The sequence below is a fragment of the Haemaphysalis longicornis genome, unplaced genomic scaffold (genome assembly GCF_048455015.1).
Source record: "Haemaphysalis longicornis isolate Haplotype H1 unplaced genomic scaffold, Haemaphysalis longicornis Haplotype H1 scaffold_2, whole genome shotgun sequence".
Classification (NCBI taxonomy): Eukaryota; Metazoa; Arthropoda; class Arachnida; order Ixodida; family Ixodidae; genus Haemaphysalis; species Haemaphysalis longicornis.
The window spans coordinates 22,960,182-22,986,802 of NW_027526295.1; the positions used below are offsets into that span (position 1 = coordinate 22,960,182).

The window sequence follows — 26,621 nt, forward strand, 5'->3', positions numbered from 1 at the left end:
GTGTGTGCAGCCAACCCTGTCCTTTCTGAAGACCATGTAGCTATTCAAGAAATTTGTGTGTTTAGAATTCAAATGTGTTTCCTGAACACACATTACACTTGGCTGATTAGCATGCAGTATTTCGTATACATCGTCAAGATTTTTAAGAAGGCCTCTACAGTTCCATTGAATTATGTTTTCTCTTCCCATTATTTCGTGTGAGAGCTACTGGAGTGTGTGTGTTTATGTGTCGTCTTTCGGGGCTGTGACTCTCGCCTTTTTTGGCTTGTCGGGAGGCTTTGGCGTCGGGACGCGTTCCTTGCGGTGCACCGCCGGCAAGAACGCCCCGACATCCATCTCGTCGTCGGATGTCCGAGGGGTGGCCGACGGACCGGGCCCCCCGGACTTGGCCCCCCCTCGGGAGCCCTTCGTTTGAGCCGCCACCGCCGAGGGCGTCCGGGGCGCCAGAGGTGGCACGGGCGGTGCGGTGGCAGTGGGAGCCGGTGCGGGGCCCGTGGTGTCCATCACCTCAGTACCCTCCAACGCACTGGAGGGTTGGGAGACAGAGGTGGGAGCGGCACCGGTCCCGACGGAAGATGTTGCCACCACAACCGCTGCTGCCTCAGCAAGCGGCATGGTGGCGGGTTGGGATGCCAGAGGCAACCCAGGGGGGGGCGGAGGAGGGACCAGGTCAGACTCGCTGAACTGGGTCCCTGTGGAAACCAGACGCCGCTCCGCCCCCCGGCGAGCTGCGTCGGCGTACCTCCCCAGAGGGAAAGAGGCAACCCTCTTCCGCGCCTCTGGGTAGGTGATGTTCTCTGTCACTTTCACGTTGATTATTTTCTTTTCAAGATGAAATTTCTCGCACTTCCTGGAGTAGGCCGCATGTGGGCCCCTGCAGTTTGCGCAAGTGAGGTTATCAGAATTGCAATTGTCGGTGGGGTGGTCCTGCGCTGCACATTTCGCACAGGTTGTTTTGCCGCGGCAAGAGGTTGTGCTGTGCCCGAACCGCTGGCACTTAAAGCAGCGGCGCGGGTTCGGTATGTACGGGCGAATAGAGCATCGGATGTAGCCTGCATTTATGTACTGCGGAAGTGTCGATCGGTCGAAGGTCAGGATAATGTGCTTGGTGGGGATTATCTTATCGTCTCTGCGCATCGTGATGCGGCGCACGGCTGTGACGCCCTGGTCCTTTAACCCTTCAAGAAGGTCAGCATCTGTTTCCGTCAGGAGATCTGTCTCAGAAATCACACCCTGGCAGCTGTTTAGGCTCCTGTGGGGCGTGACCCTGATGTCCAGATCATGGATGCGAGTTTGGGCAAGAAGTGTGCGGGATTGTTTTTCAGTGTTGAGTTCGACAAGGATTTCTCCTGTCCTGAGCTTTTTGGCCTCATACTTTTCACCTAATGTGCTTTGCAGAAATTTCGAGACAAGGAATACCGACAGTGAAGCGACGGGTCTCGTTGGGTCAGCTGATTCGATGACAAGAAAACGAGAATAGTTATCCCCGTTTGTTGAAGAGACAGTTGCTGACAGAGGTGGGAATGAAACTTCGGTGCGGCCCCTTTTCGGGGGCCGATCACGTCTGGGGGGGGGTTTAGAAAATGCCATATATCATAGTATAGAAGCAGGGGACGGGGGTACTTTCTTCCACAACCTTACCCTGATAGCTGAGGAGGTCCCGGAGCTCCCTGTCTGGTAAACAGACAGGGAGCCCATCCGCCGGAGCTTGACCTGGGCTCCGACGGCCACCGTTCGTGGTTTCTAACCCTTCACCTATAAACACATTGCCACGGTTGGATCCAGCGTATGTTTGGGGGCTCGGGGTCCGCGGTATCGCCAGTACCGTCACCAAGATTGCTCAAGGTGCCCCGTGCGGGGTGGCATGTGTTCAAGATGAGTGTTTTGGGCCGTATTCAGCAGGAGCCACTGAACTTCCTGGACGCTTGGCATTGAAAGTCCATGATACCGAAGGCATGCGGAGTCGCTTGAAAACTTGGTCACTCAAAAACAATGTGAGAGGGACGGCAGTTGATTCGCTGCTTCAAATCCTAAACCCTCACTTTCCAGATGTCCCCAAAGACCACCGAACTTTACTTTCTACGTCCCGTGATGTACCAACGGTTCAAATGAGCGATGGCCAATATGTGCATTTTGGTCTTCACGCTGGGCCTTTGCGTGCATTGGATGAATGGCATCGCCTAAATGTGCAAACTATGGAAGTTTCGTTCAACAGTGATGGCTTGCCGTTGTTCAATAGTAGAAATTTGCAAGTTTGGCCTATTCTTGCCCAAGCTCACCATCCTTCCAACAAGCACTTTGATATGGTGTTTCCTGTTGATATATTTTGTGACACATCAAAACCGCCTTGTCTGCAAGAGTACCTTGACAAATTTGTCCAGGAGCTCGCAGAAGTACTTTCTTGTGGACTGTGCTACAAAGGTGCGGATTGTCAGGTTACACTTAGGGCTTTTCTGTGTGATGCTCCTGCAAAAGCGTACGTAAAAGCAGCCAAATGGTTTTCTGACTACTATGGGTGCGACAAATGCTGCAACAAAAGAAAGTACCTTGGTAGGATGACATTTCCAAACCTTCATGCTCGTCTCCGCACTGACCAATTCTTTGCCAACCAGGATGAGAAAAAGCACCACAAGGGAATTTCACCGTTAACTCGAGTAGGCATTCCAATGGTAACCTCGTTCCCTTTGGACTAGATGCACTTAGTTTGTCTTGGAGTTGTGCGAAAGTTGATCGGGTACTGGTGTAAGGGGCCACTGAAAACTCTTCTAGCCTACTTTTTGATTATGCAGGCATCTTGGCACTTGGCTACATTTAGAAGCCACATACCTAGAGACTTTGCTCGGAAGCCACGTGCTCTCCATCTGTATGAGAGGTGGAAAGCCACCGAATTCAGACACTTTGTCTTGTATTCAGGCCCAGTTGCTTTGAGGAAGGTCTTGCCACTGGGAAAGTACAGGCACTTCTTGCACCTACATGTTGCAATTGTTATTCTGTCATGCCCCTCGATGGAAAGTTTCTACCCATACGCTCACCATTTGTTTGGACTTTTGTGCAGCAGTGCAAATCAATCTATGGTGAGCAGTCATTAGTCTATAATGTGCACTGTCTCATTCATTTAACCGATGACTGCTGCAGGTTTGGCTGTCTCGATTCGTTCAGCTGTTTTCCATTTGAGAACTATTTGAAGGAGTTGAAGACATTTGTGAGGTCTGGCAATAGGCCTTTGCAACAAATTTATTGTCGGATAATTGAGCAGCAGTCCTGCCCCGCTGTCACCTGTAGCCCAGATTCAGGGTAGAATTTGGTGTTGTCCCTTCCTCCAGTCACTCCAGTGGTGCTACCCTTTCCATCCTAAGTGGCAGCAGTATCGCAGAGCAGTGTGGAAAAGAAGTGCAATTACCACTAAAGCACCTGGCAATTGCCTGCTTTTCACACTGACAATAGAATTCTAATTGTGTCTAACTTCCTCCTGTGTGGCACAAACATTCTCATTGTTGGGAAATTGTGCCGAAATGAGGGAAGCTTTCATGCTAACCCTTGCCAGTCTGCTGGGCTTTCGGTATTCAAAGTGTCAACACGGCGTTGCATTCTTGACACATTTTCTTTTTCTCACATTGTCTGCAAAGGACAGCTTCTGCCTTTCAAACCAAAGTTTGTTTTCTTTCCTTTGTTCCATCTTCTTTGAGTGTCAGTCATTTTTGAGTGCAAGTCATGACTGTTGGTAGTCATGTTCTCATTTTTTCTGTTATGCTTCGTAAGTACTGGGCATTGAACGTACCATTTTATCTTATATGTTACTTTTTACAAGTATTACCTATTTGTTGCAATGAGATTTTACATTTAGTGTAGTGCAATGAATGTATGCAATAAAGCAGTAAGCTTGTTTTGCGGGTGTGAAGTGATGAGAGGCTGTTCATTTCGAATTTTGCTTTCAGTGTTAGAAAGGGCAATGCATGCCAGATCAAGATGTGCCTTAGTAGCTTGTGTCAGCACTACAGAATATGAAAGTTCCAGTAAGTTGCACTGGCTAAAAATATCTGGGGGCAGCAGTGGGTACAGAGTGGCAGTATAACTTCACCAGGTGGAACAACTTTGTTAACAATGGCTTTGTTTTAACATGGCTTATTAGCATGAATGAGGCTACAGTAGTGTGCTAATTATCTGCTCTATTCGTAAAGCACATACTGCTAATGAAAAAAAGCCTTGAAGAAAAGCTCTTTGTAAGTTTCAAGATGAGCTGTAAAAGTGTTTGCGCAGACAACCATGTGCAGTTCAGTGTTTTTGACTGGTTCATATTGTCGTTTGTAAAAAAAGTTGCACTACAAATAAATGTTTTTCACTAATGATGGTAGGGTCAATTTGGCGATGCTTATTTACGGAGGCAATGGCTTTGTACATATATAATGAACTGGTCGAGTTGCTCTTGTGGTACATATAGGAACTGAGCAGTTGCGATTTTTCTTGGCGTGACGCCTTGCTGGTAAACTTGCCCGTTCAAGTTTTTGATGAGCTTGTTTGTTTCTAAAAATATTGTTTAGGCATGTGTCCTAGGGACGTTTGCTATATATGAACTGCTAAAGTAGTAGGCAAACTGAGAAGCACGAGATATATTATTTGGTGATTGGCTTTGGGAAAGCACTGCATAACTGAGCAAGCTCGTGAACCTGCTATGTGTGTTTGCAATTTTTTCTTGCGGATAAGGCACTAGCATCATTTACTTTCCCTGAAAAAATATCATCTCGGTTTTTTCTCCAGCTTTCATATTGTGGAACTTGTCGAGGAGGGAAGCACGTATATCGTCCCCACATCATGGCTAGATGGACAATTCTGCTATTGGCCCTCAAAGACCTCGAAGTCCGAAGTGGACAGCATGGTTCGGGGCTGTGTGCCAGCAGGGGAGGACTGGCAAATGTATCGCTCTAAGGTACTCGCCACAAAGAGCAAGTATTTTTGCTTGATTTGTTATTTTTAGAGTCCTGAACTTTTACTCGTTTATAATAACAGTTTTAGGTTAATGCAACATGCGGTGAATTTTTGCGTTTGTCGTTTGCTTAGCACGTCCTTACAGGGAATGTTATGTATTGAAGCAATTTGCCATTTTTGAAGTTATACAAGCAAAAGGTATGCTTGCTATCAGGTGCACCGTAGTGGAGTGCTTTCGAATAACATTGATTGATTGGAGAGCTTAACGCGCCTACGCAACGCAGGCGATGAGGGGCGCCGTAGTGGAGGGCTCTGGGTTAATTTTGACCACCTGGGGATCTTCAACGTGCGCCGAAATCTCGTACACACGGGCGTTTTTGCTTTTCGCCTCCATCAGAAAAGCGGCCGCCGCGGCTGGGAATCGAACCCGCGACCTCGTGCTCAGCAGCAGAACGCCTTAGCCAGTGAGCCACCGCGGCGGGTTGCTTTGGATTAATATCGACCTCCTGGTGACCTATAAAGTGAGTGTCCTTTTCTTATTCCGGTCTTTTCTTGGCTCTTAATACCGGCCGCCTTATGGCATAAGTAATGTTTTGCGTTCTGAATATGGTGATTAGCTTAAGTTTTGGCTTAACCAATATTATACTGGCCTTACTTCAATTAGTCTCCACAAAAATTTTGTCTCGCATATTTTATTTTAGTTTTAGCACTGCATGCAGGCTAATATGTTCTTGTAGGTCCACAGCCTTTCACATTACGTGATGCATCACCATTTCTCCAAACAGGTACATATGAGAGAGCCAAGTAGTGCCTGCCACATGCCTTAGTGACGTCACATTTGGACTCCAAATACTCTGACACAGAGAAGCGTTCTCGACACCAGAGGAGAAAAATAACATTTGATGACAGCGATAACGAACTTATAGGGATCACGGGAAATGGACGTCTTCCTCAAAGTGAGCATTGCTTCATTAATAGTTCGAATCCTTCGAGCGTACTCATGAACTGTGGCACGCCTCATAGCCCAGCTCCAGTTTTGTTAGTAAAACCCCCAATCTTTTACTTGTGGCAATATCGCCAAGCACACTATGCTGAGGTGTGATGCATGTGTTCAAAGTGTTCTTTTCCCGTGCAATGCGCTTTAATTATGTGCCACTTTAACCAACCATGAGTTCTGAGGGATTGAAAGACTTCCTGGTGACTGCAATGTATTGCTCACGGAAAAGGCTAGGTCATAGTGACTTCACAAGACCATACTAACGTCTAGCTAATTGGCATTTTCTGTCTACATACGCCCAATTTGGAAAACTACAGTGTACACAGCAAGCATTGGATACGGGTACTGCTTTCCAGACTAAAGAAATATTTTTAGTCTTTAAAAAGTAATACAGACCCTTGGTGCATAACTTTCTCAAAACAAGCACGCACCCGCCAGCCAAAAAGTCCCGCTCAAAGTGTGTGGTGACAGCACACTGGGACTCTGACTCTGACTCAGATGCCGAAAACCATTCTCATCCCAAGAGACTGCAGTGTGACGACAGAGACAACAAATTGCAAGATATCAGTAGTAGGCGTTTGAAAAGGGTAAGTTCCCCTTTCCCCTGTGTTTTTTATACTTGTTTAGGCTTAGAAGCAAGACCCGGAAGCTTTTGAACTGACCTATAGTCTTACCTGCAGCGATTTCTTTCTCGTGTACTAGTCCCAGTCATGGGCACGTTACCGAAAAAAAGTAACAGTGTTACAGTTACAGTTCCCTTACCCAAAAAAGTAACTGTTAAAATTACAGTGACGAATTTTCCAAAAGTAACTAGTTACAGTTAGTGCAAAAATGTAACGTAGTTACTTTTTCGTTACTGAGAAGATTTGGCTTATTTAATTTTTTGCAGGTAGTAAAAATTACACGTAGTAAAGCCCACACCAGGGGAACCTACAATGATGCACTCTCATGCCCAAACCATGAATCGTTGTGTACGCCTCATTTTTTTATTACGGAAGTTTTGCTATCCATCACAAGGAACTTTATTTTTTTGTTGCTTCACTCTCGCTGTAAGAATTTATTTGCAAACATCATTGTGGCACAGAATTAGTTGTTTTTCAAAATTGGAATCAGAGAGGCCGAACTTATACCATACCGTGTTGGATGACAACACAACCGAAACAATCTTTCAATGTCAACTTTATTTTCGCCTACAATGCCGTCGCTTGTCCGCCCCGCGTAGTGAGTGAGAATGGGAAAAAGGGGGCGAAGGTGGCGGATCGACGAAAGGCCCTTGGAGGAATGGCAAAACGGACGTGGGAGTACATAGGTTGTCGAGGTGTTTTTGAAAGATACTCCAAAAATGCGCTTCAATAACTTTATTTCGTGCTTGTGGTTGGAGACGGAGACCAATTTGAGCCATTGCCGGAGCGACGTTTGTCTGTGGGCCCTGGGAGTTGGCCCCCGAGTTGGTTGGGGGCCGTCGGAGTTGGCGCCTGTGGGCCCCCAACCCCCACCCATCCCCATCCCCGGAATGAGACAAGATATTTCCAAAGGGAATAGGAACTGAAATGAACGCTTTACTGTTTCCCCCTCCGGCTCCTCCCCCTGTCCTCAAAAAGGCGGATTTCGCTGTCTCGATCGGGAAACACTGCTCTCACTATCCCAGCCTTCCACAGCAATCACGTCGCCGATCCCAGAAACCCCTCCCTTCTTTTGCTTTGAGGCGTAGGCCGAACGAAGCTCGCCCAAGTATTCCTTGCACCCAACATTCAGAATCAGATGTAGCTACTGTTTTCGTTTCGGCAACAGCCCTCAAAACGAAGTCGCGAGGTTTTCCAAGAACATTTCTTCGTGCAGTGGCAGTGTGGTCAGACGTCTGCCTGCCAAGATGCTGGCTGGTGTGAGGGCACTCGGGGGGTACCATTGTTGGGGTCGTCGTATGTGTGGAGGGGCGTGAAATTTCTTACTTCCTCGACCTCGTTCCAGTATTGTTGACAGCTCGATGAAGCCTCTAGAACAGGGGTCCTAAACGCGTGGTCCCAAATACGGCCAGGTGTCTCTAAAAGAGCACAATGGTCGCAAGCAATGGCGACTTGTGAATCGAACACTCTACAGTGCGCACAGGGCTGGACGAACGCGCGGCCACCGAGAGACTCCCCGCGGCGTTTTATGACCCCACAAACGGGGCGGCACGTCGCTAATGAGAAAGCGACACCCTGACCGGAGTTTTCTAGGCTTCCGCGAAAGTGCAAAGGTTTCAGGGCGTTGTGCGGCGTTTGTGGGTGTTTGTTTTCCTGTTCGCCTTTGTATCAAACACTTTTACTGTGCCCCAGATGTGGCGAAAATGGTGCAGCCGCGCGTCGGCCTATTGGCGGTGAGCGCGAACACAGGCGGCGCTGCGAAGCGCGCCACCGTGACGTCAGCTTAGGGATTCTCGCATTTGTCGTCTGCTTCATTCAGGGTCGCTCTCCCTGCTGTTTCTTTGCGCTCGGTCAACGTCTGATGCTTGTCCGCACCAGAATTGGCGTGTGGGTAACTTTTTATCATAATAATAGGCTTAAAATCGCATGCACTAGCTCATGGTGTCAATTAAAGTATAGTTTTGGATACCGCTCCCGGAGAAACATTGCCGGCGCCACCCCATTCCTTGCGAAGCCGGTCCTGTGCGGAGCGCGAAGAGTCGGAGCTAGGCGTCAGCTTCTCATGTAAGCATTCGAACAAAAGGAACAGTCAGCTGCTAATAACCGACAAGAGCGAAAATGGAAGACCCAAACAAATTCTAGGCCTTCAGGGCTGTCTGCTTTGGCAGAAGGCATCACGATTCCGGTAACCATATGTAAGGTAAAACAGTTTTTGCGACCTTGCCGAACGCTCGAACGCGTTTTGTCACATCACTTTACGTTGTCAAGGCATGAAAGTTTGCCGACATGCACTATAGACTGAAAAAACTGTTGGTTGAGTTCCAAATAACCCAGTCTGTATATACGCGCGTGCTGATTCTATACCAGGCATCTAACCAGTATGGAGGTTTGTTGAGCAAAACGAGTCACGTCTTCGTTAAATTTATAGTAACACATATATGTTAAGACCTAGAGGGATATTTCGGAACATTTTGCACAGCCATATCTTCCCGATATTCGGATATGCGTTATAGGAAAACTGCGCTCAAGAGGCGGAGGAGTAAGCGGAGGAGGGGAAAACTTTGTTTAACAATTAAATCGATCTGGTTAGTGGGCCGGGTCGTCAGTCCAGGACAAGAGAGTAAAAGTAATTTTCTTCAAATCATAGAACGCCATCCCGAGTAGAATAGGATTTGTTCTTTGGGCCTGGAAGGGTTGAAAAGCAATAAAGAGCTACTTGGAATTCTTCGGTTTCGAGTCTTGTATTATATGCAGGTATACCATTTATTACGTTAGTTAGCGAGTATGTCATGCCTTCAACACCGTAATCATGTCATCATTGTTCGAGTTGAGAGTCAGTTCGTTATTATAACGATATAATTACGATAGAAATTCGGAGCACAAAAGCCGCCTTCGAGCACTGTGGACCACGTTGTTTAGGGCGCGATTGTGGTGGCGAAGTGCATGATGATGTTTGGAGTTTAATGGCGCAAGGCCGACTAAGGGCAAAGAGCGCCGAACAATAGTGATTACATGAAAGTGGCATGGAAGTAAAAGTAGAACATTTCAGTAAAAATAAACAAAGTAAAACACAACATAATGAAGATGACTGGTGTAAAGGGCCAGGTTGTCAACATGCATGATAAGAAATGAGATGTAAAAATTTTACGTCGGTAAGAAACTCGAAAACGCGTTTGATTGAAAACATGGCTTCATCTCCTAAGAAGTATGACGGGTGTGGTGGAATATGTCGCGTGTGTGGTTTGGATGTCTCTGTAAATGTATTCCAGTTAGCTCGTGCTTCATTGAACCTATTACGGGAAGATGGACTGCTTGGGCCTTTACCTATGTATGTGAGTGAGGTGGGGAAGTGGTCACTGCCATATGGGTCAGTTCCCACTCCCCACTCGACAAGAGGAAAGAGAACTGCGGAGCCAATAGCCAAGTCAAGACATGAGTATGTGTTGTGACCTATGTTATGGTATGTAGGCTGTTTATTGTTAAAAAGGCATGCTCCAGAAGACGTAAGGAATTTTTCTATCAGGCGACCTCGGGCATCCGTTCTGGAAGAGCCCCAAAGAGAGTTGTGAGCATTAAGGTCGCCTGTAAGGATGTATGGTTCGGGCAGCTGGTCAACCAGCGCCTCGAAGTCGGAGCTCGTAAGTGCAACATCAGGAGGAATGTATATGGAGCATACCGTTATCAACCTATTAAATATTATTGAGCGAACGGCTACAGCCTCAAGGACGGTGTTCAAGGTGACAGGGTGGCATGCTAAGGATTTGCGGGCGATTATGGCAACACCGCCAGAAGAGTGTGTGCAGCGATCCCTGTCTTTCCTGTATACCAGGTAACTATTCAAGAAATTTGTGTGTTTGGAATTCAGATGTGTTTCCTGGACACACATTATGCTTGGCTGATTGGCATGCAGAATCTCATGCACGTCATCAAGATTATTCAGAAGGCCTCTGCAGTTCCATTGAACTATGTTTTCTCTTCCCATTATTATGTGTTCAAAGCTACTGGAGTGTGACTCTTTATGTAGGGTCTTTCGGGGCTTGGACTCTTGGGAGGGGTTTTCTGACCTTCTCTACTGACCTGGACGTCGCAGCCCGTTCCTTCCGCTGCGATGAAAGCCGGAAGGGCTCGACGTCCATGTCGTCATCTGAAGGCAAGGGGGTGCCCAGCGGACTGGGCCCCCTTGGCGTGGTACCCTTTCGGGTGTTCTTTGCCTGCGCTGCCAGTGCCGAAGGCGTGGGGAGCACGACAGACGGCAAAGGCAGTGAGGTGGGGGAGGGGGTCCCTGCGACTGCCTCCGTCTCCATCTCCGTGCCCTTGCATGTGCTTTGGGCCGGTGGAGAGGAAGCAGTGGATGCAGCGGCATCCCCAACAGATGTTGTTGCCACCACAGCCGCGGCTGGGTGAGCGAGCGGTGCAGAGGCTGGTTGGGCTGCCTGGGGCAACACTGGGGGGGGGGGGGGGGGGGGCGGGGGCGGGACCAAGTCCGACTCGCGGTACTGAGTCCCCGCCGAAACCAGACGCCGCTCCGCCCCCCGGCGAGCCGCGTCGGCGTACCTCCCCAGGGGGAAAGAGGCGAACCTCTTTCGCGCCTCTGGGAAGGTGATGTTCTCAGTTACCTTCACATTAATAATCGCCTTCTCCTGCTTAAACTTCTCGCACGTTCGAGAGTAGGCGGCATGGGGTCCCTGGCAGTTGGCGCAGGTAAGGGTTGACGATGGACAATTATCAGATGGATGATCATGCTGGGCGCATTTTGCGCAGGTCAGACGACCACGGCAGGAGTTGGTTCCGTGCCCGAACCGCTGGCACTTAAAGCAGCGGCGCGGGTTTGGAATGTAGGGCCGGACATTACAATGTACAAAACCTGCATTGACGTACTCTGGGAGTGTGGACCGGTCAAAAGTAAGGATAATGTGCTTGGTCGAAACTACTTTGTCATCCCTCCTCATAGTTATGCGCCTCACAGCTGTCACGCCCTGATTTCTCATGCCCTCCAGCAGGTCAGCATCTGTCTCATTCATCAGGTCTACTTCACAGATGACACCTTGAGTACTGTTCAGGCTCCGGTGGGGTGTCACCCTGATTTCAAGATTGGCTATGCGAGTTTGTTCAAGGAGGATCTTTGCATGCTATTGGTTGTGTACTTCAACCAGGATTTCTCCAGTTCTTTGTTTTTTGGCCTTATATTTGTCACCAATGATGCCCTCCAGAAATTTCGATATTAGGAACACGGACTGTGATGAAAAAGACGCTTTTCTTGGTCACTGGATTCCAACTCCAAAAAACGGGGGTAGTTATCGGGCTTTGGAAGACTGTGGGTTGGGAGTGGCGGAAATGAACCTTCGGTGCGGCCTTTTTTCAGGGGCCGATCATGTTTGGGGGGGGATTTACGATTTACCATATGGCATGTAAAAGAAGCAGGGGACGGGGGTACTTTCTTCTCAAACCTTACCCTGATATCCTGAGAGGTCCCGGAGCTCCCTGCCTGGTAAACAGACAGGGAGCCCATCCGCCGGAGCTTGACCTGGGCTCCGACGGCCACCGTTTGAAGCTGCTACCCTTCACCTTTTAACACATCACCACGGTAGGTTACAGTTTATGTTGGGGCTCGGGGTCCGCGGTGTCGCCAACACCGTCACCATGAATACTCAAGGTGCCCCGTGCGGGGACATGATAGTTTGTGCTTCTCCACTTAAGTTAGGGGGGCTCCTGCACCCAGGACGTTTTGTTAACTGCAGATTGCAAGCTTCGGAATGTTTTCTGTCCCTGTTCTATGTACATGCTTACATTGTTCTCGCCCCTTTCTCCAGGTTTGGAAGAAAAAATGTTTGACAATCAAATGCTTATTTTATCAGAGCTCAGAAGTATTAGGTCAGCTGTGACTTCGGCTAAAGAGACGGGGGTGATAAGGCTGCCAGAAGACTGCCCTGCATTGCCAGTGGCCACGCCTGAGAAATTGTTTGTACTGGACGAGTACTTGTCTTCGGAGGGCAAAATGATGGTTGGATGTTTATGGCGCAAGGCCAACTGGGGCAAAGAGCGCCAAAACGATAGTCATATATGAGGGTGAAACCTTAACCACTAAGTAAAGTCAGCAAAAACAAAAGTAAAATCACAAAACGACAATGGGCATGGCTGGTGTATAGGGCCAGATTTCATTACGCATTATAGGAAATGAGGTATAACAACTTGACTTCTGACAAATACTCAAACACGTTTCACTGAAACAATGGCATCGTCACCTAGAAAAAACGATGGATGTAGGGGAATATGTTGTCTCTAGAGTTCTCTGAAGTGTTTGTGTCGTGTTGTGTGAAGTGCCTTGCATGTGATTAGTATGTGCACTACGGATGGCCTCTCCGCATCTGCTGCACTGGGGTCTCGAAGATCCCGTCAGCAGATACGAGTGCGTTGCATGGGTGTGCCCTATCCGCAGCCTACCCAGGCAACTTCCGTATGTCTGTTGTGTGAGTCAGTTGTGTATCGTCCCAAGTGTGGCTTTATTACGTGTAGTTTGTTATCTGTCTGTTCATTCCACTGTGCTTGCCATTTCTACGAAGGTATTGTCGAATTTGTGGCTTAAGGTCACTCTGTGGTAGTATGGTTATATCTACTGTGTTCCTGAGTGCAGCAACTGCGGCCTTCTGATCCGCAACCTCATTGCCAGCAATTCCAGCATGGCCTGGAACCCAGCACAACACCAGAACAAGTTTTTGGGCATATATCGGAGGGCAAAATGGAGAAGCTTGTAAGCTCCGCTTTTACTATCCCCACGTGCTAACTACCATGTTTCATACATTTTTCGTCTCAAGCTAACAAAATTTGCTTGCAGCTGTCTATCTGTTTTCCATGTCGACTAAAAAATTTGTAGCCTTCCACTGGAGCTTAACCTCATAAGCTGTGTGTAGCTTTGATACCTAGGATCTGAACTTCTTAATAAGTCTTGCTGATTTTTGTGTTTCCAGCATTAGCTGTTACAGTGTGAATGCATTCTACGTTCTGCAGGTCCACTACTATTCAGGATATGGAGGTACAGATGTTCAAGACTGAACAAGAACCCTTTTCCGCAAGCTGATAACAAAAGCTGTGGCACTGCAGTTTAGTTGGAAGGGGTCGAAGGGCACAAAGCTTGCCTTTGAAGAGCTTAGGCACATCCTTGAGTTTATTTTAAGCAAGTATATATTTATTATTTTGTGCAGTGATAATGTCATCATGTACCTGCTTTTTGGTGAACTATAGGCTTGTCCAACTAATTATGAATGTAAAGCAACCTGTAAACCGCGAAAAAGACATTTTAATGTTCAGCCAAACTACTGTTGTGTGTCTAAACAAACTACAAAACTTTTAAGGCCAGTAAGGGATGATGGTAGCTATGAGTTGTTGCACCTGTATAGCAGTCGTAAGTAATGCATGTTCGCCAGCAGTATCGTAAAGCTTGCAGCACAGGAACAGGCATATTAGCTAAGCATTGCCTTGACACATTGCCGTTATCCATGCTTGGCTTCAAGGAAATTGTAAGGGTGACTGTTGCTTCATTCAGATGGCTTTATTTAAGTTGGAGTTGACAGACAGAATAATTGCTGTTGACCTTCAGTCTTTGTAAAGCCAAATTTTTTTTTTCTTTTTCCTTTGTTTTTTTTTTCTTTTTCCTTGTGATCATATTTTCTGCGCTGCATCTGGAGATGATCAATTGCGAGTACCAACTTGCCCAAATATCGATATTTTTTGTGGAGGAAGCTAGTTTCCTATTATGTCTAACTTCTTGCAAAAGTTGGGGTGCACAGAATAGTTTTTGCCCGTCACACAGTAAAGAAAAATATTTGCTGTGAAATGTCTTGAATTTGCAGGTTGCTTGAGGGCCAACCACCATGAGGTTTCACACCATGCGACCGACTGTGTAATAAAACGATGGCTCATTGGGGCTCAAGACCGGTGTAAGGACCACTTATGAGATTAGCGGCCAGGCGCCCGGGCTGCACGTGAGAACCCGCCGCTCTGTCTAGCGACGTAGCACTGCCGACACTGCGCTGCAGTCGACGCCAATTGGTCATGACGTGCGCGGGAGACGGATTGTCTGGCCCACCGTATGCCACAAGGATGATCCCCCATTGAGAAGGCAGACTGCGGCGCCGGATTCCAGGAATGTCTACTTGAAGCGCGGAGGTGGTGGGATTACCGGCGTCCGGACAAGCGCCGCACGAGTCTCTATTGCTAACACGTCCCGGTCAGCATGACGCACAGTCGCGTCTTTCGCGCTCATCCCTCCGGGTCGTACGCGTTTTCTGGCCCGCGGGCGGTCCGTTGACCTGAGATAGCGGCGCCTCATTGAATATTCCGTGACGTGCTCAGTGACAGCTGTCTACGTGAATTCGGGCACTCCCATACGCGTGCACGAACGCTACAGGGGCGTTCCCGAGAGAGGGTGATCTCGAGGTTTTAAAAGGCCGAACTTGGCCGTTGGAAATCGTTCTTGTCTGAGCGCTGAGCTGGCAGTTCCCGGCGAGACAAGGAGTCTCGACCGTTAACGCTAGGTTGGGATTTGTGAGCCCCCTAGTCGAGGTTAAGATCGCGTCAGGGCTTTAGGGTGCAGCGCCGCACCGGGCAACTAGACGGATCTTGCGGCGAGACCGAGTCTCGGCCGTGGTTTCTCAAGCGGTTTGTGTACGCTCCGAGAGTAGGGGAGTTAGACGAAGTTGAGGAGCTCGAGTGATTTGTGCGCACTCGGAGCTAGCGTCTAGCTGAAGTTTTTCTTTTTATTACTCATGTACCCAGTTTTCATACTGTAAATAGCTGTACATAAACTTCCGTTTCACTTAATCAACTTCAACGCCTCGAGTTCGTCAATTCGACCGCCATCTCCAAGAACTTCAACACCATCACCCTGCCAGCCTCCTGCCAAATCAACCGGAGCCCGGGTGATTGGGTTCCTGATCGACACCGGACTTCGGGGAAACAATCCTTACTACCGGGTTGGAGGCCGCAACCAAAGGCGCGTACAAAAAAAGGTGCAAGAAGAAGAGAGATGGGGTACGCCTTCGTAAAGTGCCAGCACAGCGGGCGGGGGCCCATTCATTCCCCTTGGGGCCACTCCATGGTTGCATTCACAAGCTACCAGTCTGGCCTCGCTTTGTAAAAAAATTATCGGTAGTATAGTAAAAAGTATAGGTGGTATAGGAAAAAGAACTGCCATGGTGGTGCCAATAAAGAACCGACGACCATCCGCCATCGAAACAATTGCGGCCCTGCTGTGACCCGAGTTTGGCTAGGTTGGCCAATGAGGTAGGCCCAACGTATAGGAAAAAAAATTGGGAAGAATGTCAAAGTGCGAATGCACGAGTTGAATTTGCGCGGTTCGGTAATGTTCGCGAAAGAGAGATCACACACACACACACAACTACAAAGAAAGAAAGATGCATTTATTCACAGACACCTATTTGTGTTGTCGTTGTACTTGATTGCTAGAGCGGATCTCAACTTTGAAATTTCGTGTCAGTACTCCTTCAAGCAGGTGCATTAGCCCTTCTCACGCCCGATTCTTGGCCAATCCCCACGTGGGTATGTGCCATGTCAGCGGCCAGGCAGCGCGCGCCCATCTCTCCCCGTTGCCAAGGAAGACGAGGAGATTCCTGGCCAATCCCCCACGTGGGTATCTGCCATGTCAGCGGCAGGCTGCGCGCGCCCATCTCCACGTGCGCGGACATCGCCGGTGGACGCAGGTTCAGGGTCGCTTAAGAAGTGCATTGCACTTAAAAGAACTGCCATGGCGGTGCCAACAAAGAACCGACGGCCATCCGCCATCGGAACAATTGCGGCCCTGCTGTGGCCCGAGGTTGGCTAGGTTGGCCAATGAGGTAGGCCCAACGTATAGGTAGTAAGGAAAAAGAACTGTCATGGTGGTGCCAACAAAGAACCGACGGCCATCCGCCATCGGAACAATTGCGGCACTGCTGTGGCCCGAGGTTGGCTAGGTTGGCCAATGAGGTAGGCCCAACGTTCGTGGCCATAGGTTGGCCTGCCGGAGGCCAATGTCAATCCCCGTGGTTGGCCCAACCTATTTTGCCGACCCCGGGACCATAGAGTTTCTGAGAAACTCTATGCCCGGGACAACGTCGGCCAGGTTGGCCAACGCCTGACGGCCCATGGTTGGGCCAAGCAAATTTGGTTGGTTGAGTCGCTTCAAGGACCCATGGAAGGTGCCTGTTACTTTTGTACCCAATTCACCTTGCCCTGCGTCTGCTTCTTACGACCATTATCATCATCACGTCGTACCTTGTCTGTTTCCCATACCCATCCACATCATAATTTCTGGTGCTGAAGTGTTGGGCTGCTGCTTGGAATAAACGCGCTGTGTCAGCTGTCTCTCTGGCGCCCTTCCTGTGTGACGCCTGTCCTAGACGCGTAGAACCACTTGTAAATATCCATGTACATATTGGCGCGCACTACGCTTAGCTAATACGTTTATGTTTTGCTGTCAGTGCCTGGCCGCCGCGAAAGGTTATTTAATACGTAATGTTTAAGCTGGACAGACATTTCTGCGCAGCAGCGGCCTCTCATCGATATTGTAGTTGAGGCTCGTCCGGCTAAACTTCAACACATGCCCAGTATAAGTACAGGCATCTTCTGTACATAGCCATTTATTCATTTCTCCGCCATCTTCATCTCTCTCGTCCTCTATCTACGCTCTTTCCTCCCCTTTCCCTTCCCACACACAGAATGATGATGATGCTTGGATGTTAGTGGCGCAAGGCCAACTGGGGCAAAGAGCGCCAAAACAGTGGTTAAATATTAGAGGTGAGAACGTAAACACTAAAATCAGTAAGCAAGAACAAAAGTAAAATCAATAAAAGACAGTGAGGTTGGCTGGTGTAAAAGGCCAGGTTGTGATGGTGCATGGCATGAAATAAGGCTTTAGGAAATGAGATGTAAAAACTTGATGTCACTGAGAAACAAGTGCGTTGCACAGGAATCACGGGATCATCCGCTAGAAAGAGTTCTGGGTGTAGTGGAATGTGTTGTCTGTAGAGTTGAGGGAAGTGCTTGCGTCTTGTTGTGTGGAGTGCTTTGCATGTAATGAGGATGTGAAGTACGGATATGCCCTCCCCACACCTGCTACACAGGGGTCTTGGAGATCCAGTGAGCAGATGGGAGTGTATCGCGTGTGTGTGGCCTATCCGTAATCTAGCTAGGGCAACTTCGATGAATCTGTTGGGTGAGTCACTCGTGTATTGTCCTAAGTTTGGCTTTATTATGTGTAACTTGTCTGTCTGTGTATTCCAGTCGGCTTGCCATGTTTTGCGAAGGTGTTGTCGGATGTGTGGCTCGAGGTCAGTGTAGGGTATTGTTATGTCCCCTGTGTTTGCAAAGGCAGCAGCGGCAGCCATTGATCCGCGGTCTCATTCCCCGCGATTCCAGCATGGCCTGGAACCTAGCACAGGATTAGTTGAAAATTATTTGAATATATAGACATTATGAAATTAAAGACAAGATTGACAATGTGGTTTTTCCTGCGTCTGTGTGAAGACAATGCACGCACAATGTGAAGATGACGGACTTAGGAATTTGTTTTTTAAGAATGTGCTGAACGATGAGTAAAATGCCATATGCTTCTGCAGAGAAGGTAGTGGTGTGTACACTCATGGTTCTGCAAGCATTAAAGTTGGGACCATGAGCGGCGCACGACACTGTAGTTGAAGATTTCGAGGCATCGCTATAGAATTCGGCACATTTATATTTATCCTGAAGCGACAAGAAATGCTGCAGAATCGCAGCTCTCGGAACCCTGTTTTTATCTATTTTCATAAAAGAAACATCACAACAAACAGGCTGCAGTTGCCATGGTGGTATAACGTCAGAAAATGATGATGTACAGACATCTTTTAAAAACCGAACGGAAATACCTGAAGCTTCCTCTCTCACTCTCAGAGAGTAGGGCAAAGGAACAGATGGACGATTTGAGAATAGCTGGGTTGTAGATGTATCATTGAGGGCAGGTTTAAAAGGATGGTTATTGAATGATGCGACCTTAAAAGCATATACTAAATATATGTACATTCGTTGATGCTCCAGGCACCATTTGTTACTTTCAACGTACAGACTCTGGGCCGGGCTAGTGCGGAACGCACCACACGCAAGGCGCAGGCCCAAGTGGAGCACTGGGTCAAGCATTTTTAGTGCTGTTTTTGATGCCACACAGAGAATAGCTGGCCAGATACACTACGATCAGGCCGACCTTTCTGTTTTTTTTTTTCATTTCAATAAAATTCCTCTCTCTCTCTCTCCATTTCTTCCTTACGATGTTAGGTCGCGCACAGCCGTCTACTTTGGTGTGAAAGAGTAGAACCCACTCACTGCTCATTTTACTTTTGTTAGAACGACATCTTGATGTGACTAGCAATTACTGGTAGGGCCTGCGCTCCTAGATACATGCACGCAGGCGCAACGCAGTGGCGTTCGATTCGCCAACGCTCTCTGGACACCATTTTAATGACTGCTTCATCTATGGCTGTGTTTTTAGAGCGAAGATGTATATGGCTAGGATTCCATTTATTTTTGTATTCGTGGCAGAAAATGATTTTGAAGTTTAACGCACCGAGGCTACACTGGTGATCGTGAATGTGCGCCGAAATTTTAATCCGATTAATCGTTAAGCTTTAATAGGTTAACTAATCGATTAATCAGTTGCGTTAGTTGGGGAAGAAAACGATAAAAACAATATTTATAATAATTACATAACTTCTTGTATTGTAAGTATGCTCCTAGGTGTATTCACAGCTTTTTGTGAAGGTTTAAAGGGAAGAGAAAGGGAAAAGAAGTGCAATAGGAATGTTATTGAGCTCGGAAGGGCGCTCACCTGCATATTATCCAGTGCGAGTAGGTGTATTAGAAAGGAAACCAAATGGTAGAGCAGAAACAGAACAAATAAAAAATAGGGCCAAGGCGGGCTACCACATCACACACATCCAAGATGAGCTAGGCAGATCATCCTCAAGGCGTTGATGCGGGCGGGAAGCTTATCACCGCATTCGTCACTCGCGCTAATTCTAGAATCAGGAACATTGGCGGGCGTGCGTCTTAACTGCAGGGGACTTGGATTAATCGTGGATTACTTACACCGCGCTTGATTCATATAAGGGTAAAACAGAGGGAGTGCCCGCTCACCGTTTTTTGTACAGTATATTTGTATTTAGAGTAGCCATCTTCCCATCTGTCTTGAATATTATCTCGCGGTTTTAATGACTATTATCTTTTAGCATACTCGGAACGTTTTCTGTTGCGAAGTAATGCAGGTATTTCAACACGAATATGATCTTCAACATGCTTGGGCACAATTTAACGAAGACAGCCTTGTGTCATTTCGCTCACGAGATTTCAAGCGATCAAAAAAATAATCGTGACTAAAGCATTGATCGATTAATCGGAAGGTTAATGGATCAATCGCCCACGCGTAACTGCAATGCGTGGTGTTTTCCAGTGATCGGAAGAAGTGACAAGCTTACATTTTCGAGTTTTTTAAGGTTCGAAAGCTAAAATTGCAGAAATACGTGGTTGCAAGTCAAAACAAGACTGATTTCGTCATTTTCGAAGGTTTTCTAACTGCTGCGTTTTCCTGGTTATGTTTTGTTACCTGCATGTTAGCGGTACCAGAGTCCCTTAATACCATTCTGGTCACGAAACTTCTCCGTCACTCTATGGGAGAGCTTGATATGGTGCCAAGAACGGCCGCTGCGCGGCGCAAGCTGTCTTACGGGGGCCATCGCCCCGCTGCGCCCGGCGGAACGCACTGGCAGCGGCGGCAGCCCGAAGGCGTTGTGTGGTGACAGCTCGCGGTATTCCTTCCACCAGCGTCAGCGTCACGCGAACTTCAAGTGCAAGTGCACCGCTTTCAAGGTGGACGGCATGAAAATTCGAATGAACAATGCCTAAGACGTGTTGTGTGACGGGCTGCAGCTCCGGATACCGAAGCAACAAGGAAAAGGCGTCACTCTTCTGTTTCCCAAGTAGCGCCGAACTTCGAGAGAAATGGAAGAGGGCTATACCGCGGTTGGAAACTGGCGGTTTCAACTTCGAAAGTAAGAACGTTCGGGTTTGCGAAAAGCATTTTGATGCTAGCGACGTTTCAAGAACCGACGAGCACATCGTGAACGGGGTGGTCGTGTCGCTTCAACGAGAGAGACCGAGGCTTCGGACGGATGCCGTTCCAAGGATTTTTGACGGGCTCCCGGCCTACCTGACAAAGCCGAAACCGCGTTCCCGGCCAGCGATTCAGAGGTGGCGCGAATTGTCACCTGAATGCGCAGCAGTGGAATGCCAAAATGCGAACACCGACTCGGCCGGAGAAGCCAGTGACGGTAAGCTCTTGCGCCGGTTTGGTCGCGGCGTTACTTTGTTCCCTCAGTCGCATGACCCTGTGTTATAGCGGCTGGTGGCATTGAGGTGCTTCTGAACAGTGTTATTGAATTGTTTTACAGATGCAGCAGCCAGCGATAGCGGACACGCAGATCAGGCCTGCCAAACGGAACAGGCAGTGTGTTCGTTTCTTGAGGTGCAGGCGCTCAGGGCGCAGCTTTCTAGTACGAGGCAACGGCTCGAACGGTGTCAGAAGCAGCTTGCGAAGATGAGAGTCCTGGCCAACAAAAATGCAAGACTCGTGCAAAACCTGGACAAGCTATCCACCCGCGAGAAGCTTATTTTCGATCAGTGCATCATGAAGGCAAACGCGAAATCTCCGAAAGCTGCAAGGTAATCTTCACCCGTAGATAAGTGCCAAGACGCTATGAATATAATTGCACATATTTTTCGTGCCACTGTCTTGTGCATATTTTTTAAGAGCAGTGCACGCTATCATTGCATGTATGAGTAATCCTACATTGCCCGCTTTGCATGATCGCATATTGCAAGCTGTCTGTTTCTCTCGTACTGGAGTAGGGTGCATGTTAATATTGAAAATGACAAGGCATTTTTAAACGCGTTGGTTGTGTATTGCGGTATGAGGAAAGGTGGTGTGATGCATGTCGTGCATCTTCTTTTTTCTGCTTGCTGTGGTTATGCACTTGCACCGTTCACTCACCAGCCTCGGTTTACCTAAATGCACAAGGAGCCTGCACTCTCTTTAGGTACAAAAAAACATGGATTTATGACTGCCTGCTGCTGAAGATTAAGTCGACAGCGGTCTATACATTCCTTCACGAGAATGAGTACCTTCCCTTGCCCAACCTTCGCACCCTCTACACGTACCTGAGGAGCCTCAAGGCTGACTTTGGTTTTTACAGCAGTCTATTCACCGTTCTCAAAGACAAGCTGCAAGTACTTCCTGAGAGAGAGCGTCGAGGTTTGGAACAATACACAAACTTACTACTGCATTCTATGACTTCACATCTCATATGTGCTGCCTGTCTAAAGAGATGTACTTTTTTTACAGGTGTCCTGATGTTCGATGAAATGAGCGTAAGAAAGAGTGTGCACATTAGGGAGTCAGGCATGGCTCTGCTCTGCTCACTGCTCTGCATCGCGGTGAGCGAGTAAATCACATCCAAATATGGTTTTCTTTTAGTGTACTCAAGGTTAATATTTCTTGCATTGCAGACATTGAAGGCGAACATAAAGTGGCTGGAGGATTGCTGCACATACATAGAGAGCCTGCCAAAGCAGAGGCAGGTGTGCTTCCTTAGCAAACCAACTTGTGGTGCATTGAGGATAACGCTGCACAGCACGGTGGCCCTGATTGATCGCCTTTAAGTCTGGCTTCCGTTACGTCCTAGTTGGAAATCTCGGCCAAGACCCTTCAGAGGTAATTCAGGTACTTTTTGGCACTGTGTGTTGGTACAGATATCTTTCTTTTTCCCTGTCCAGCGCTTCTTTGGGATAGCCAGGCATGTTGCAGGAGACGGGGGCCAACCAACTGTTCAGCAGTTTTTATTCATATACCGGATGCTTTCGGTGAACTACCTCGTGCGGCCACCTAAGCGAGCTTCAGTTGACGGAAGCGGGCCACAACTGCTTCTCACTCTGCAAGGTCTTTTTGACAAGGAAAAGCCCTTTACGACTCAGGTATTTTGCAGTTTGTGTCCTGTATGTGTCCTGAAGTTTCCTTTCTATCACTTTGAAAATTAAAGAAGTTGTGCACATTTCAGGTGGACACACTTGCTGTTCTGCTGGACGATGTCCTGCTGGAGCCAACAACAGACTGCGTGGAGGACATTGGCCCCCTGTCGACCAAAGACTTTTGGAATACCTCGGCGGATATGTGGCCAAGAAGTTTTCTACTTTGGATTGCTTAGGCTGCGTTGAAACGATGTTGAGCACAACACGCCAGCTATCTGCCTTGATCCAAACAAAATCGAGGGGCTATTTAAAAGTACCTAGCAGCCGTCTTCTTGCTCTCCTGAAAATTGTTGAAGAGCATGTAGAGACGTACACGGTGCAAAAAATTGCTTGCGGTGACGTGTACGTGAGGATTGTTGAGGGAATTTTGCTCGACAGCCGCACAGCGTCAGCAAGTGTACGTTGTGTGTTGCACTTTTTAGGCACAACAGCTGAGGTTGTACACCTTTTTTTGAGATGTAGATTACATTTCTTCACGGGAGAGAAAAACAAAGCCTCACGGGCAACTGTGCGCGGTTCATGCCCTGCAAGCGGTGGGCGGAAGCCACAGTCTTAATGGCTGTGTATGTGTGAGGACGCCTGCCCATTTGTAAATAGTAATGTATATCTTGTATACATTAGACTGTAATATTTTTGTACTTTTCATATTGATGTACAGATGCAGCAGCCAGCGATAGCGGGCACGCAGATCAGGCCTGCCAAACGGAACAGGCAGTGTGTTCGTTTCTTGAGGTGCAGGCGCTCAGGGCGCCTGCACCTCAAGTTCAGTTTATTTTGCATTTCTTACATAGCAAAAAGTGCAGGAGAGGGGACAGAAATCTGATGCTATATCGGCTTGACTGGGTCCCATCCCTCCTTACAAGGCAGTAAGCTAGGGCAGAGTGCAGCTGTTAATGAAATGAAATACACATTGTACAGTAGAGTAACAGATTGTGTAACATTACTGGAAATAGCTGTAATAGTTTCTAGTGCTTTTCTTCTCCAAAGTGTTGTTCGTGTATTTGTGTAAATAAATCATGTTTTCCAACTTTCTCCTCATTACATGCACCTGATGTGAATCTCCCATTCATAAGTACACACCTGAGTACTAAGCGGCGTATCATTAGCCGCAAATTTAAGATTTATTGCATTTAATTTAATATTTATTGATCATAACCGCCCTTCCCCCCCAGCATCCAAAAAATAAAAACAAATGTATGATGTGGTGCCTAGGTAGTGGCAGACTCTGGTAGAGGCAAAGGCGGCCGAGCAGATAGCACTGGCATCAAAAGGAACTTCCAGATTAGGCTGCTGTACTTTCCTTCCCGAAGAAATCATGGGTTGTCGGCTGGTAATTAATAATGCTCTAAACAGTAAACACCAGGAAATGTCAAACGGCGGGTGTCCCGTGTAAACTGCGTGGAAAAAAGTGATGAATCAAATGTTAGGCACGTGAAACTCGTGTTTAGAGCGGTCGCGAAAGCGCTCAGAATCGAAAGTCCCCGCGTCAAAAAAGCGATCGGCGCTAACAAACGTGTGTCGAAAACAACTGCGCATTTGGGTGTAAACTCAATTGAAAGGTCTGGAATAAAACTTCTGGCTCGACCATTCACTTCATTTGAATACTTGGGTAGCAGCGCGCGAGAGGCGAGCCGGATATAAACCAATGTGATTGCTCATGTACTACCCAGTCGTGTTTCATTCCGTTCACCTTCCTCCCCCTATTTGCGGCACTACCAGAATAGAAAGCTCACCTACCGCATAAACATAATCGCCCTTTGGCCAGGCGCAAATATAAACACGTTGTCGAGCAGATCTAGCAGTAGCTGCTCGCATCGGGAGCATGAGCATCGTCTTTAAACGCTTGAGAGCTATAGCTCGCAAGTACCGCTTCGAGGCATCGTAAGTATGCATGTAATTGGGCTATTAGGCAATTATTAACACAATGCGTTATCGCGCGGTGTGAGAACACTTTAAATGCGCTGCTGCTTATAAGGTGGGCCCGCCCTCCCAAGTAAACTACGCGTGCGTTCCAAAGTAAACAGCTCTCATTCGTCGTCGACACTGGATCCCGTTTCGACTTTTTTACCTGGTGGCATTGATGCGTTCAGAGACGTTTAAGAAAAGGTAAAAGGAAGAACAGCCGCGCACATAATCGCGTCGAAACGTCGGCAGCAGTGCGCATACAAGCCCAGCACTGGCGGCGGCTTGTGGCCCCCCTACGACGGGTGGCGCCCGCTAGCGAGAGATTTTGTCCCTATGTCAACCTTCGGGCGGAGTTTCGTGACCAGAAAAGCATTGAAGGACTCTGGCGGTACTCACCTACGAGGCATAATCTTGGGGCTCACTAAGAGGGTTCAACTTAAATTGAGAACGACTCAGCGCGCAATGGAACGGAAGATGATAGGCGTAACACTAAGGGACAAGAAGAGAGCTGAGTGGGTCAGGGAACAAAACGCGTCTTAAGGACATATTAGCAGAAATTAAGAAGAAATGGACGTGGGCAGGGCACGTAATGCGAAAAGGCAAGATAACCCTTGGTCATTAAGGGTAACAGAGGATTCCTAGAGAAGGAAAGCGTTGCAGGGGGTGGCAGAAAGTTAGATGGGCAGATGAGATCAAGAAGTTTGCGGGGATAAATTGGTCGCAGTTAGCACAGGACCGGGGTAATTATAGATTAATGGGAGAAGCCTTTGGCTTGCAGTGGGCGTACATAGGCTGGTAATGATGATGGTGATGATGTTTTGTTACTTTGTCTCCACAGCTTGCAACAGAGACAGCCATGTTTTTGGGCCTCGCAAGTTTCTGTCCTTCACATTTTTTTTCTGCTCAGTGTGGAATGGGGATGCTGAGACACAAAAATAGCTTTTCATGCTACACGACTCATTACTTTTCCACACAAAAACTTGCATGCACCAATGCTGATATTTTGATTACTCTTTACACCAAAACCCCACTCCTTTTTTTCATTTCTTGTCATACAAGTGCGTACAAACCAGTTTACGGTGGGTGGGGGTGATTTCTTCAAGGCTGTCCTACTAATACTGAAAAAAAAAAACAAAGGACATTTTATGCGGCCCTTCGTTTGAAAAGAAAGACTGAATCTGACGGCATTAATGCAAAGCAGGCTAAAAACACAGCAGGCTTCCAAGGCTACACCATTGCAGCCCGATTCAGTGAAAAAGGTCCGGATGCCCTCATCTCCCTTGAAGGCATGTCACCAGCTGTCTTTACCAAGCTCGAAAGTATTGTTGTACAGTCCATGCAGGCTAACAGCTGGAGGAGGTGGTTAGTGCATCAAAGTTTCCTTTTAATGAGATTGAAATTATATCTTTCATACAGTACCCTCGCTGTCCTTTGCAGCTTACGCAGAACCTACTCTAATCATTTCATTTTGGTGCTCAATGAGAAGTTGCAGCGTTTCATTTATTGGCCGCCACAGTCAAGTCAAACAGATGATCCCGAGGTGCTTCAAGCCGCATTTCATTGCCTGCAGGGTAATTATTAATTGCACAAAGGTACCTTGTGCAGTGCCAAACAATACACGTGCAAAGGTTTTAATGTACTCATATTACAAAGGATGCTACTGGGCAAAGTTTATGGTTGGAATTACGCCAAATGGCATCATCAGCTTCTTGTCGAGACTGTACGGGGGTCGCACGACCGGTCCTTTCATAACCATAGACTGCGTCATTCTGCATTTGTTAAATCGTGCATACCTTGTACTCACAGATAAGGGATTTCCTCAAATCAGAAGAATTCCAAATTCCTGTCATTGCACGGCCAAACCAGATGTGCACGCGTGAGGAAGAGTTCACCACATACAATTTTGCAAGCGCTAGAATCCGTGTTCAGTGGTGCATTCAACGGATGAAAATTTACAAAATTTTGTCCGAGAACCTCTCCAGATTCAGTAGCACAAGAATCGCACATTATTACCATGTGTGGTGTTCTTTCAAACTTGCAAGCTCCAGGTATTAAGGCTACGGAGCAGCCAT

At 47.7% G+C, this 26,621-nt stretch overlaps 2 pseudogenes; both read left to right on the forward strand.

Moving 5' to 3' along the window:
* Positions 1-1,866: 1,866 nt before the first annotated feature.
* On the forward strand, positions 1,867-5,137 carry LOC144168790 (uncharacterized; annotated as a pseudogene).
* A 17,227-nt stretch (positions 5,138-22,364) lies between these two features.
* On the forward strand, positions 22,365-26,601 carry LOC144168793 (uncharacterized; annotated as a pseudogene).
* Positions 26,602-26,621: the final 20 nt, after the last annotated feature.